At 37.8% G+C, this 14,802-nt stretch overlaps 1 non-coding gene across 1 annotated transcript; it reads left to right on the forward strand.

Annotated features, from left to right (window-relative positions):
- Nucleotides 1–4,752: 4,752 nt before the first annotated feature.
- LOC141909411 (small nucleolar RNA U3) lies at nt 4,753–4,835 on the forward strand. Its single transcript, XR_012619725.1, has one exon. It is a non-coding gene; the product is annotated as a small nucleolar RNA U3 (small nucleolar RNA).
- The last annotated feature ends 9,967 nt before the right edge of the window (nt 4,836–14,802 follow it).

Raw genomic sequence — 14,802 nt, forward strand, 5'->3', positions numbered from 1 at the left:
GGTGAGCCACAGGTCCATTGGACCTTTATAGTTTTTTCGCGTTTGGAATTGAAGCCTGCTATCGGATTTGTTTCATAGTCGTTTCTTTTTGAAGTACTTGTTTAACCTTTTCTTCGTGCCCATCTGCTCGCACCTCCTCGTCGTGTTGTTCATATCGATATTATTTTTTGACGCCTTATAAAACGTTACCATTATGAAACCTAAACAATGATAACCATTCAGCGTCATTTTACAAACGACAACCGTAAATCGATGTGCAAAACATCACAGGTCTATGTGTACACATACAAGGTAGTTGGCAAAATATTATTGACAAAGATGTAGAATGGCTTCCTGTGATTATAAAATGAGCTATATTTTAACGTCGAAATGTTATATTGCATTGAATATCATTAGAAGACGCATTGTAATAGTAAAGGATGTATGATTATATCAGACGTGGCAGGCATAAGTAGAAATGATAAGTAAATCGGATTATTCGGTCAAAATGGCGGATGTATACACGATTTGGAAGTCTGATATAAAAGCAAGACCCTGACATGGGGATGCTGGTGGAATGACGAAGCTATCTACGATCTGTGTAGGGCCGGCGTGAATTTCATCAGCGGCTACAAGCGGCCATTATAAAAATGTGTAAACATATAATTTCAATATTCAAATGTTTTAGAAAATATGTTCGATATAAGGGGTATGCGGGTTTCATGAGATTAGCAATTTATAAAAGCATAGCTGTCATATACGGCTCCGCATCCTCTGATGGCATGTGTAAATGCCTTTGTTTATATGAAGGTTCTTATATCAATGTTCTCTCAATGTTCACGTGTTTGATGCCATATTGATGGTCAGGCACAATCTGGTAGATTTACACTTGACAGATCCCCGTTACAGTTTGTAGAGTACTTTGTTATGTTCTTTAGCTGTTTATGCAATCACGTGCAACGCCCTCTATAGTCAAATTCAGGGGCAGAGAGGCCTGCTGGCTTTGGCCGGGCCAATGATTTTGCAGATGATCATCGTTTTATTGAAAACTAATTTGTGATCGGCTATGAAATAGTTGCGTATAGAACATAATGATTCGTAACATTCATAAACGAAGTGACTAAATCGTCCGCAATTTGGTTGATGTTTGCCTGTGAACGGAATCTGTTGACGGACTAATGCCATACAGTGTGAATAGGTTCGAATCCCATATTATGCTTCGGGCGCAATTTATACCTACTTTGTGGTCTGTTCATAGTGTACAATCAGAGCTTCCAACTGTAATTTCCACTCATGCTACGTTATTGCCGTTGTTTAATTAAACCAAAAGTTTGAGCTTTGTTTCTGGCCGTGGAGAATAGAATACGGTACACGGAATTTAGAGAATTGGACCACTACCCACGACTGAACCTCTAAGTGAAGATCGAAACAATACAGTAAACTTTTTTACGTTTGAAATTTATTTTATCAATAAGAAAAATGTGTAGCAAAATACATAAAAAACAACAACTGGAAAATAATCAAAATAAAAACGATTTACGTTGCTGAAAAGATTAGAAAATTCGAACCAAAATCAGTGCGACTTATAATAAAAATAAACTGTAAATTATCATGTGAGTTATCATTTGACATCAACCGAAATCATTTTTTGTATCGGCTAATGATACGTTATTTCTCATAATCAGCTCAAATGATTCTTAATTTGTAAACTGCAATAAAATTTGAAATCAGTTCCTGCCAGGTCTGCAATTTTTATTGTACCTTCATGGCAAAAAGTAATAGGGGAGATGTGGAAGAGTACAGAGCTATTCGTCCGTGCCCAATGCAGAGAACGGTACATGCGTAAACTGTCGGTCCACGTGTAGTTTGAGACAAAGAAATATACCCCGACTTAGAAGTCCAACTTTGAATAAGCAACCGTTTTCTGAAAACTACTAATTCTCTCCTACGCGGAATATTAAATCAACATCTACAAATGCATCTAAAGATACTGAAATAATTCGGTTTTATTTGTCTAGTCTAATACTCTAACCACAACTAAAGGACGGTTGACTGTTGTTTCTCGATTTCAAGCTGGGAACAGGAGTCGGAATCGGGAAGTTGAAAGTAGGCCTACTGTGAGGCGAGGTCCGACTTAGAAAACTCTATACATTCAAAATTTCTTTGAATAATCATAACCCCCTGAGACAATGTGTCAATTTCTGAGGGGCCAGTTGCTCAAACGTTGGTTTAAGATAACCGGCGGATAAATACCATAGCAACAATGATATTTCAATTGTCACTATGTCAACTATCCACGGGTTAGCTGTAACCAACTTTTGAGCAACTGGCCCGAGAAATTGGTGGTACATGTACATTGGTAGTGGAGTTAATCATTCCGCGAAAGTGAACACGGGCACGTAGCACGACAAATCTAAAATGAAATATCACAAAACAACCTTTTAAGAAACATTCAAACTCGCCTGAATTATTATTTGGATGATTTATCAACATAATGACAGTTTTAAATTACCATAAATGCTAGTTAGCCTAAAATTTCGTTTATCGTACCGAAGGTACGTTCGGTAAATCTTTCCAGATTCGTTCTAACTTATGATAGCTGAAATCACAGGAAGAAATTATTTAGAAATTATTCAAGATATTTCCTGCAAGTTAATATTTTTGTGCCCAAAAAGGTCAAAGAAATTCTGAAAGACATCGCTACTTTTCAGCTGCACCAAAGTATACGGTGCCAACCTGACTTGAACGAAAGGCTGAATCCAAGAACATGTCTATCTCACTTTTGAGCCCAAACGTCTACTTTTACTTAGTAGCCACTTGAGAACAATAAGCAATTAACGATATCAGCTTCCTTTCCAGTAGTATACATTTCAAAACAGTCACTCTGAAATAGTATTCCTTTCAATTCAGTTGGTTTTCTATAGTGGCTGTTTCAAGAGTCTACTATTGAAAAGTGACCATTTTGAAACATCTGGTTTCTACTGCTGCGTGGTGAATGTTGAACCTGGTACTATCATTCACGGTACCGCTTCATTCCGTTCACAGGCAAACATCAACCAAATTGCAAATCGTCCTGAATTATGATACGGGAAAACTATAGTCTCAAATAGCCCCGGATTCTCGAAATGCAACTATTAAAAACAAGAACATTTCCCGCGAGTAACGCCTCGTGCCTTCGGCCGGGCCGGCCCTGCTGAAATGCATGTTTTTCATTCATATCCGGACGTGGACGGTTTTACATTTCTGCATCGTCAACCGAACAACAGCAAGTCTGAATTTACTATTAGACAAACAATAGACTAAAAAGTTCATACATGAATCTACCACAGTTAAACCGATGGCGATTTTTCGCCGAACATTCAGCGTGTCCGAATGATTTAAATTACCTATGGGGGTATACATGAAACCAAAACCAGCGTAAGACATTCTTTCAATAAATACCAAACATTCGAATGCGACAAATACAACAACAAGAGCAAACGACATTCGCAATGCACGTAACTCTAACGTGTTGGAAGTTTGATTCTTTATTGCTGAACTTCTACCAATTCGTGAAAATTTGATCACAATCAGAGCCATAATCAAAATGACGTTTACGCTGACAAGCGCGACCATAGGAGCGATGATACTTGATACTGCACCCCACCAGCCTTCTACATGAATCTTCCAAAAATGAATTATCTGGTAGTAAGCCACAAACCTATCTTGCTTTAGTGTAAATAAGTAGTGAATACAACCCTGCGGCACAAGAATTTGGACCGGAATAAACGACGGAAGGAAAAAACAAAAACTGAAAACATTTATCAATAATATGATACAATTCACTACTTTTCGTGTCCAGAACAATCTCGATTTTAACGGGAAAATTGAAACCACAAGTCTTTCTAAACTGATAAGAATAACGCACCAGTTTCTTGTCAGTTGAAACATATAAAACGGTCCTAAGGCAATTTGTATAAATTCCCAGCCAAAGAACCAATCATCTAGACGAAAAATGATATCCCCAAAATGTATATAGAGGTGAATTGCGCGTAGAGGGTACATGACGAACACACTTGACGAATAACATATGTCGAAAATAGCGAGAACTTTGAGTAAATAGTAAACATCCTTGTTCATCTTTTCAAGGCTAAAATTGTTATGATGTTCAAAGTGATGCCCAATATAGTGACGGGTCCGTAAAAGAAAATGTAGATATAAACGCTGATTTGATAAGCCAAGCGGATTGGCCGCGTAGCCCGAGCCCAATGGCAACCGATAGACCACACTTGTTGTAGTTGACAGAACTGTACTGTTTGAATAGCTCATCATTCGTCTAGCAGCTCCTCACGCCAATGTCAACGACAGGAGTGTAAAATATCATCTCTAAACTTCCAGGCGTCAGTACACACCCATTTTCAGTAGCAGGTGGCAATTTGCACACTAGTATTTCGTCTTATCCCGAGGTCCTATTTTGACTCAGAAATCAGTTGCACAGTCAGAGAGCTTTCTGTGGCTAACCTAACAACAAGATCAGTCTAACCACTTTTGGTCTAACAGTCAAACAAAGCAATAGTCACTGATGGGTCCTCAAATAAAGTATGTAGTTCATATCTTCAAACTTCACAGATCTATGTGCATGTGTTTGTTTGATAATGTAAGAGGCGTGGATCCCATGTTCGAAATACTAAATCACGCTGTTTGATATTTTAATTGCAGCGTTTCTGCGGCCATCAAGTTTTCCACTCGTGGCGAGTGATGATCCACCAGGTGTCGCTAGTGTGCAGTAGAGACAAGATCATACTTTTAGGGATCATTTCTATAGTATGTATCGCTAGGACATCCTAAAGCCGAAACCTGTCGCGACACGGAGTCGTACGCCAAGACTAGATTTACTATGGTAGCTGATTCGGGCCATGTAAAAATAAAACCACAAATAGTGCAAATTCTATTTTACCTAAACAGTGTTTTAGGGTCATTCTCAAGAAACGCCGCATAGATATGGATCTACTGATAACTGATTCACAAAAGTAGAAAATCACTTACTTTTGTTGAATTCAGATTCGCACTTCCAAGCGCGTTTGCGGCATATATGGTTTGTCATACTTTCGATCGATGGTTTTCGTATGAGATTCCGAAAACATGCCTTTTTTTGCAAAAAAATCTTGTCGGTCAACGAAAATATTAGTCTAAAATATTCATGAGATTTTTGTAAAATCCGCAAAGGGGTCGAGAGAATATGTAAAAATTTTTTTTTCGTCCTCCACGAAAACGCGCAAAAACAAATATGACCGCACAAAAACAAATATTACCGCGCAAAAACAAACTTTTAACGCGCAAAAACGAAATAATCGGTTTTTGCGCACTAAAAGTTTGTTTTTGCGCGGTTCAAAATTTCTGGTCGAAAGCACCGTTTGTTTTCAAAAATCGTGGTCATATTTTACTTCAGATTTTGCCGATTTTTTCGGAATAATCGAACGATTTAACAATCTCAAATCTTTCTCAAATCACACAGTCTAACGCAGATATTCGTTTTCTTTCAGAATAATCTTACTTGAAGCGGATTGGATTATCAATAACTAAGTTACGAACTGTTGAAGTGACATACCTATCGACCGATCTGACGGAGAGTTGGCTCCCTTGTTTTGTTATATATAGTACCTAAGATACTGGGGTCAAAAAATTTTTTTGTCAGGTCCCTGTGGCGTGGTCACCTGTTGAGTCAAGCGCAAAGCGCGAGCGAGTGGTTGACTCGCAATTTTTAGAATTGATTATTATGAATATGAAGAATTGTTTTCTATGTTGTTGATGTAATCTGATAGATCCTAAGTGATCATGTACCATAATTGCTTAGTACTGGAAATTCTTTTCAGAGGACACTGTGATGATTGGATAATGCGGGATAATTCTCAGGGCTTATACTGCAGTAGAACCTCGTTATAACGACCTCGGATTATCGGTTATTTACTAAACCAGGAAGAAAGACACTAAATATTTGGATGGATTTATGAAAGCTGTAGGTACTGGAGTGTGTAATGGGTAGTGTAGTGTGATCTTCGTGCATTTGTGGCCAGCACACAGATCACATTGTTCATTGGGGTTTGGTCCAGGACTCACGAGATTTTCAACAACACGGAAGTTACGTGTAATAAATGATGACTTGAATTGCATGACTACCTACCACCCCTCATTATTGTTGGAAAACTAAACGTTCCGCACTGACTAAAAATTAGTAATAACATTTTAGAAATGGCCAGAATTTTAACTTAGGTTCTATCTCATTTTTATTTTACAATTGCGATTGGTATAATATTTTTTAAACAGCCGTTAAGGCTTCATGTTTCGTCTGCAATTCACTGCAAATAGTTACGCAACTACGCACATTTCAGTGTTTTCGGCAGCTGTACACTCAATCGGCACCGTTCGTGACTAGCTTCACTGCGGAATTATCATAAATTAGCATCGTCATATCACATCATAAACTTATATTGTGCCTTAAAACCCTAACAGCCGAAATAATTGAAATGCACACACGATTTCTATCATCGAAAATTGAGAGAGTGGCCATGTTTGTGTTCTGCTGCTTCGCGTAAATACCGCGCGGTGGCGCAACCGCGCGGAGTGGGGCTATAGACTGGTTGCCGGTCTCTACCTTCAGTTAGAGACCGGTTGATCCCATCCTCCATTTTACATTTTCGATGCATGTCAAACATGTCAATATCGAGTTACTTCCGGGTTAAAATGGCGTCTCATCGAATAAGCGAAACTAGGAGTAATATCAAAATCGCACTGGAATGATTGATTACAGTAAATCAGCTGATTATCTAAGAATAATAAATGTAAACAACAAAGAAAAGGAAATTTAAAGACCGAAGAAAAGGCATAAAAGGCAAGTATCGAAATAATCCGCTGATATTTACTCGGAATTCAAACCGACAACTGAATTGATACTTATTCATTTTGTAGGTAAGAAAAAGGGCTCAGCTGCGATAGTCATTCTGAAGGAACTTGGCCGAAGGGGGACATGCTTTCTTAATCAACCGTATGTGAAATATATTCAGTGAATTGTTGTGTTTATGATGTGAAAATCACTAAAGTCTGAATAAAGTTTACAATTGTTCAACTCCTTGTCAGTGTTTTGTGAGATCAGATATTTGGATCCACCGCAGCATCTCCACTTATATTCTCGATACAGAAAGTGAGTTGGGTCAGGCTTGGGTAAGACCAATAATTCAGATCATCTTGATATTCGCAATATTTTCCTCTCCTCATGGACCATAGATGATTTTTGCTAATAAATTGAGTATAAAATCCATCAAGAAAAACTCTTTTTTTCTGCCATTCTATATTTATTGTCCACTTCTTGTACACAATCTTATTCAATATACAGATAGCCTGACAAGACGATACGTATTTTGTGACATTGCAAATTGTGTGACAACAGAATGACACTGATATCTCGTACTTTACTCGAATCACAAAGACCAAGTCTTGACCAGACAGTAGGCTAAATCCATGCTCGCTCGTGTAGTTATTCATAAATTCCAGCTCTTTAAACCCCATCACTGTATCAGAATCAAGGAGTTTCATCGTTATTTGGAATCTAATTTCATGGCGATTAGTACTGGATTCGTTAATCGCTTTGATTCGTGATTGACGTTAATTTCTGAAATTGAATCAATATGCATATCACCAACAATTAAACCTGGATTGACTTTTCAATTCATGTTTCATCCGTTTTTCAAACTTACCATGATTCAACGACAATTCATTCTGTGCACGTTGAGCTCATTCAATTTAAGACGTATAACTTCTAATTCTTAAGAAATCCTGCGTTGTATCTCAGAAAATCTTCATCAGAACACACACAATGACCTACAATAGACAATCAACAGAATATTTGTAAATAAGTATTCATTTAATGTTCACAAGTTTTAAAAGACATTGTCATTGAAGTGAAGTAAGTGGAGTTACCTGTCAATATAATATATTCATCACCCTGAAATCGACTGCTCCAGTGTCACATTCAGAATAAACAATCAATCTTCTTAAGTGAACAGACAAATTGCCGGTGTCGTGGCCTCTGCTGCATGGCTGGTTCAATTCAGTACGTCAGTCAGTGGGGATTGGTTTTTCCACTTCAAGTTCGTTGTTGTTGTCGATTGACGACCGTTCCTTTGAGCAGGGTAGATTTTGACGGCGCTGTAACGGAGACATCATGAATTGTATATCGATATTTTCGAAGCCACACGGAGTACAGGTGCCCGCAGAAGCGTTACCTGATAGTTTTGGTCGAGTCTCTTTCTTCATTTGTGAAAAAATCGACTTTAAAGCGGTCCATGGAACGTAAATTGAGACACTCTGGAGGCGGCCATGTTACATTGTTCACGTGATGAAATACTGAAATCTGATTGGATCCGTATATTCCGCGGAAGATGGCGGACGGGTTAAACCTGTCATATTCTGACTGCGAATGCAGGTGGCGCAGAATTGGACAGGCGACCAGTCTAAGTGGGGCTAAAAAACGATTTCGAAATTTATGTTTGGTGATCAAGAGTTAGAGGTAGTTGAAGATTATGTTTATCTCGGAGTAAAATTTAATTGGAATGGTAACTTTGCTAAGGCAAAAAAGTATCTTTACGATAAAGCTATGAGAGCTATGTTTTCGATCGTTCAAAAAGGCAGACGTTTGAAATTGCCCATAGATGTTATGTTTAAATTATTTAATATGTGTGTTGCTCCAATAGCCATGTATGGGTGTGAGATCTGGGGATACGAAAATCTTGATTTATTAGAAAATATTCATTGCTTCTTCTGTAAAATCTTAATGAAAGTGACGAAATATTCTCGCAACTTACAAGTTTTATCAGAGCTAGGACGTTATCCTTTGAATCTGGATGTTAGACGCAGGATGATTAACTTTTAGGTTAAAACAGTATCTGGAAAGCAAACCAAACTTAATTCAATACTTTATAAAATATCTTTCAATTTATTTTTAAGGGATAAATTTAAGAGTAATAAAGAAAACCTTTGATGACTGTGGTTTGTCCTGCATTTGGACGCAGCAATTCATGACTAACAGTAAATCTTTTTCATAACGAATAAAACAGATACTCCGTGACCAGCACCTTCAAGAAACTGTATCTGCCATAAATACTTATCCGATATACACTAACTTTAGGCAATATAAAAATGATATTAGGTTAGAGAAGTATATAATAGAACTTGGTGATGACTTAGGAACTAGTTTATTTGAATTTAGGGTCGGGTCCTATGTTTTACCTGTGAACAAATTTTCAAACCTTCATTTAGACAGAGCCGATAGAATATGCCCCACTTGTAATACTTTAGGTGACGAATCCCATTTTCTGTTTGACTGTACCTTACTTAACGAACCCCGCAAAAACTATTTGAATTTGAATACCTTTAATACCCTTGATATTCTGAAAAACCCAACGGTCAAATTAGGAAAATTCATTAAGACCGGCTTAGATGTATATAGATCCCTCCAATAGTATATATAGTATTGTAAATAGTTGATGTATATATATTTTGTTACGTTTTCATTCTCTAAATGTTAATCACTTCAATGTTGTTTTGTAAATATTTGTATATACATGTGTAATAGTTTTCCTCCATATACCATGGAAATGGTTGGAGTAATCGTAATCGTAATCGTAATCGGGCCGAAACGTCTTGAATTTCCACCCAAATAGGACAACGTTGATAATATGTTATTGGATATACGTAACAAACTATCGGTTGTATATAAGAACAGATTTGCTGGTCCCTTGAAGTTCGCTGTACCGAAGTTCTGCTGAGTTGCTAATCGGTTTATTTAACTAATGTAAGTTTTTGATTGAAGTTTGAAATGAATGAATGGATGAATGAATGAATGAATGAATGAATGAATGAATGAATGAATGAATGTTTTCATGATATTCAATGTAGTTTTTGTTTTTTTTTTCAACTGTGGAATTAAAGGCTGCTATCGGATTTGTTTCATAGTCGTTTCTTTTTTAAGTGCTCGTTTAACGTTTTCGTGTCCAGCTGCGCGCACCTCCCGTGCTTTGTTGTACGATAGCCTCGTCGTGTTGTTCGTCGTTCACTTCTCAATATTGAATCAACTAAACTCTTAGTGGAGTGAGGAAGACACTTCGTACACTGCTAAGATCGCGGAATATTCTTATGGCCGGCGCTCCTCCAACTTTTGAAATCGGGACTCGGATGGGCAGTCGAGTCTGTTGGACAGCCCTCCCCCGCCAGCATCGGCCTAAAGGCCGATCGAAACCATGGATGTTTGCCGTTCTATTGAGACAAACAGGCGATACTCTTTGGAGGTTTCTTAAACGCTTGAGACAATATAAATCAGTTTTAATCCCACCATACATAAAATCAAAAGAGTTTAAACGCAATTTAAGGACTGAAGAGACCACCATCACATGTGAATAAAATGATTACGGGGATAAGACATACACGTACACGTACACGTACACGTACACGTACACGTACATATACATACCGCATATACATACGCATATACATTGACATTTACATATACATATTTAAAGGATCGATTCAAATTAATTTCAACGAATAAATTGAACGTATTGATGAAACCATCCCAATCTACTTTCACGTGCGTAAAGTGGGATCGAAATGCTATCGTTTGATAAATTCAAAACCTGTCGCGTAGAATAAGTTAACGCTACTCTCGAATTCAAGTATGTCAGTCTGGTCGTTAGAATTTCTCTCACTCCATTATTCACTCGTTTGTGTGAATAGAAAACTTTCACTGAAAGTATAGTACTGCCTTTACTGGATAAGCCTTCTGTTTAACTGGTCGCAAGAATCAGTCATCTCGATTCTTACCGAGCCAGTTTCTAATGGGCTACTTCTAACCCAAGTATCAAGAAAATCCATTTAAGCCTCATTGAATCTTCTCGAAATAACCTGATTTCAGTCTACGGACGAATGGACGGACAAAAAGTGAACTCATTTGATGTGGCGCTCAAGAAGCGGATTGCTCACGACGAGAGCGTCGACTCTTGATTGGCAACATTATGAGGGGCGATGTAGCTAGGCTCCAGCAGTTATATGTAATGCCACAGTCCATGGTAATACCAAGGTTCATCACCGAGAAGAATATTATCAGGAAAATAACCGAAAATACTACATCACGTTCCTTCAACTGCATATCATTAGTCGTCGGCAGTTCATCAAGTGAACTCCCACCGCGTAAACTTTGGCACTAATCACTTAGATAAACAACCAGAGTCCCAAGGGGCACATAGCCAGCCTGTCAGCTTTTCATTAAAAGGTAATTAAATGATGCATTCTGTGGGTTACATTTGTCAAAATACACTCCCAGCTCAGAGTCAATACCAATGATTTACACAATACAATTGTGTTTTCATAAGTAGCACGGCATCATCCTCCCACGTCAGGGATTCGAACCTGATGGCATCGCTACACTCAACCACGGCACGAACCCCTGCCACAGTAGACTGGGTGCGCAGGTGCATGCGCAGCTTTGCCGCACGAAAACTCGCGGCACCAATCTGCCCGATTGCTCGTTGTATAATCACTGAGATAAATTTGACGGAAGAACAATAAATGGGAAAACCCGGGCTAAAATTAAACGGGATATATAATTGGCTGATAATGACATCATCTAAGCTGCGCGTGTAGCTGCGTACTCGGTCTAGTGTGGTAGGGTATCTCGATACCGTCAGGTTGGAATGCCTTCCGGGGAGGATGCACGGTCAGCGACTGAAGTTGGCAGGAACAAATACCGCAGATAAATCTGCTCCCTTGGTCTTGATTTGAATGCGGAATAGACTTGAATTTTCTGAAATTTGCTCAATAAAACAAAATTGAATTGGATTTGTATTATGTTCAATAGAGTAAAATGGAATTGGATTTGATGTTTCTTTGCAGAATAAATTTGATTAAATTTGCAGTTTGAGCAGATGGCTATTTTAGGGTGCTTGCTATAGCGGCCTTTTGGACTTTGCTTGGCCATCATAAGAAAGCCTTCTTAATATCATTTTTGGTCTGTTTGTAAATATTCTTATAACATGCTTTCTTATGAAATAAATTGAAATTGAAATTGAAAATTGAAATAGCATATCAAGGTCATCCATCCGATTTGAGAAAAAGCTATTTCTTCCCGGACTTTGCTATTTTCTTAGTGCAAATAAAAAATACCCCTCCCAAAAAACCAAATCAAATAAAGATTTCACAGAAATCGATCTTGAAATACAACTTTAAATCTTGAAATAAAACCCGGAAGTAAGACAGTAGACGATACCGCGTGTTCGCGTGAACACCTGCTGTCCCTGCGGCTAAGCCAATCATAGAGGAGTCTGCTTGCTGAGTATGATTGGCTTTTAAAAACGGATATCTTTGCATTCAGATTTTCGCGAAAAAGCTCATATAAATTTTAAAGAGGCCCTTTTTTTCAAAATTCAGCTTCATATGGTTTGGAGAATGGATAATGCTTTAATGTATGGATATATGCTCGGTTGCACAGTCAAAGAGCCTTTACGCTGTAAACCATGTCATCTAAATTCGCCCCATTTGTATAGCAATAGGCTCAGCCTACGGCTGGCCTAGAAATTAAGATTGAAACAGTCAATGCTAAGTAACCCTTCTTTCTTTAGTAGTATTCGAAGCTGTGACCATCTCTGCTGAAAAGCTACCGGGGCATTACACTAATCCAACGCGTGGTTTGGGATTTCACATGATATTCTCTGTAATGGATTATTTTCAATTGAATGGAATATGATTCCACTTGCACACTTATAACCGAAAACATCTAAATTTTTTCAATTTCAATAATTTCACATGATTTGTAATCGATACGAAAGAACGTTGAATTGAGAATATCAAGTGTGATGTCCGGTTCGAATCCACTTTCGAACTTAAACCGCAAGCATCTGAATTTTCAATTTCAATAATTTCACATGAATTGTATTCGATACGAAAGAATATTGAGATGAAGATATTAAGTATATCTCTGGTGTGAAGCACTGAGAAAGAATTCTATAGATGAAAACTTATCCTGAATTTATCCTAAATTCAATCAATTAGTCGACCGTTAGTTTCCACATTTAAATCATACGCAAAATACTTCATGGTAATTTCACCGTTCATTGTAACATATATTACACTATAGTTGGTCTTTATAGCCTAGCCAACCTCAGCTATAGAAACTAAACGAAAATATGAACTTAGTATGTCTTGTCGAGTTACTCCTGAACGAAAATATGAACTTAGTCATATCATGTGACTCCTGCTCTCGAATATAAGTATCTCAGTAGACATCACATAAGGCACCAGCAGCAACAGGAGACCATAGACGAGTTTCACAGCGCTCTGAAATCGGATATGATTCCTTTCATAGCCATGGCTTAGATTTAATGTGAGCTTATATTTAATGAACCGCCAGTTCTGAAGCGAATCTAACACTTTGATATAGAAGTCTTAAGATTTGAGTGCTTCAAACATTCAGCCAAGGAGGCAAAGCCACTAACACCCACCCGTGATATTTAATCGACAATGATGATGTCGAAACTATCGTATAAATCGCTTATTCATTTGACGGCCAATATGACGTCATCGTTACAACTACATATATGAAATAATGATCATTACATTAATAAATGAATGTGGATTAAATGAAGCGTCGTCGTCGTTGAATTGTCTATTTATCACGATTTTCAGGTGGATATCAAACGACGGACCTCGTATACCCCATCTTAAACCACAGTGTATTTTGGTTTGTGAACATGAAGATAAATATATTTACGTTTTCTTGGACCCTTCCCGCCCACGATAACGAACTGCTACCGGTCTCGAAATATTTGCGTCATAAATATTTCATATAAGACCTCAAAGTTCTACTTTCGTCTGAATTCTAAGTATACTCCCTTGCCTATTCCATCGTCATATTTTGCTGACCCGTTATCATACTCTGTGTGTTGAAGCAGCGTCAATAACAAGAAATCGCGCGATAATTCTATGAAACCCTCGAATACACATTTTTTTTGAATCAGCTGTTTGCAATTGTAATAATCGAAAAAGTGGTTTTAAATTCGCAATGAAATTTAAGATCAGGTTATTTGCGATGTCATATCCAGTTGCCCATCGGTTTTCAAATCGCGCGGGCAACAGAACTTCATATAAGGAGTTCTACCAAACATACTAAGCATTATCTCTATCACTCAGCATATTCGGTTTGTAGTTTTGGGGTGCACATACACGCTCACCAGTAACTCCTACTAAAAGTTTTGAATTGTATAGGTTTCGTTATAGTTCCTACAATGATAAGTAAGTTTTTGAATATGTTTTTTCATGCAAATAGCATTTTTCAACTGTGTCTTATCGCGGAAACGGGTAATTTTTTCAGTTATTTTCGTCGCAATGTTTTTCTTGCCGCTTTAGTTAAATGATTTTGTTGTTTTGTTGTGTGCTGCTCTAATGGGCAGAAGTTCAGGCTTTACTATATCGCTTGCAACAAACGTCCATTGTACAAAGTACATGGTAAGTAAGATTCCCGAAATGACTCATATCAACTTTTTCTGGTAATGTGGTGTTTTTGTATCGGTTTCAAAACATTTTTACATATATAATTTTTTGTGCAATAAATGAACCAAATGTTATGAAGCAAAAGTTTCAGATGTGAGACCATACACAAAGCATCGCTTATAGTTGAATTAAGTGAATTATAGATGGACGCCAGGCGTACGCCCCTTAACTAAACACGTATGTGGACACTACAAAGAGTCTAACTTACTGACAGGCTGAAACAATGAGGTCAGGGTACGTCCACCTTGGCAC

The sequence above is a fragment of the Tubulanus polymorphus genome, chromosome 7 (assembly GCF_964204645.1).
Source record: "Tubulanus polymorphus chromosome 7, tnTubPoly1.2, whole genome shotgun sequence".
Lineage (NCBI taxonomy): Eukaryota > Metazoa > Nemertea > Palaeonemertea > Tubulaniformes > Tubulanidae > Tubulanus > Tubulanus polymorphus.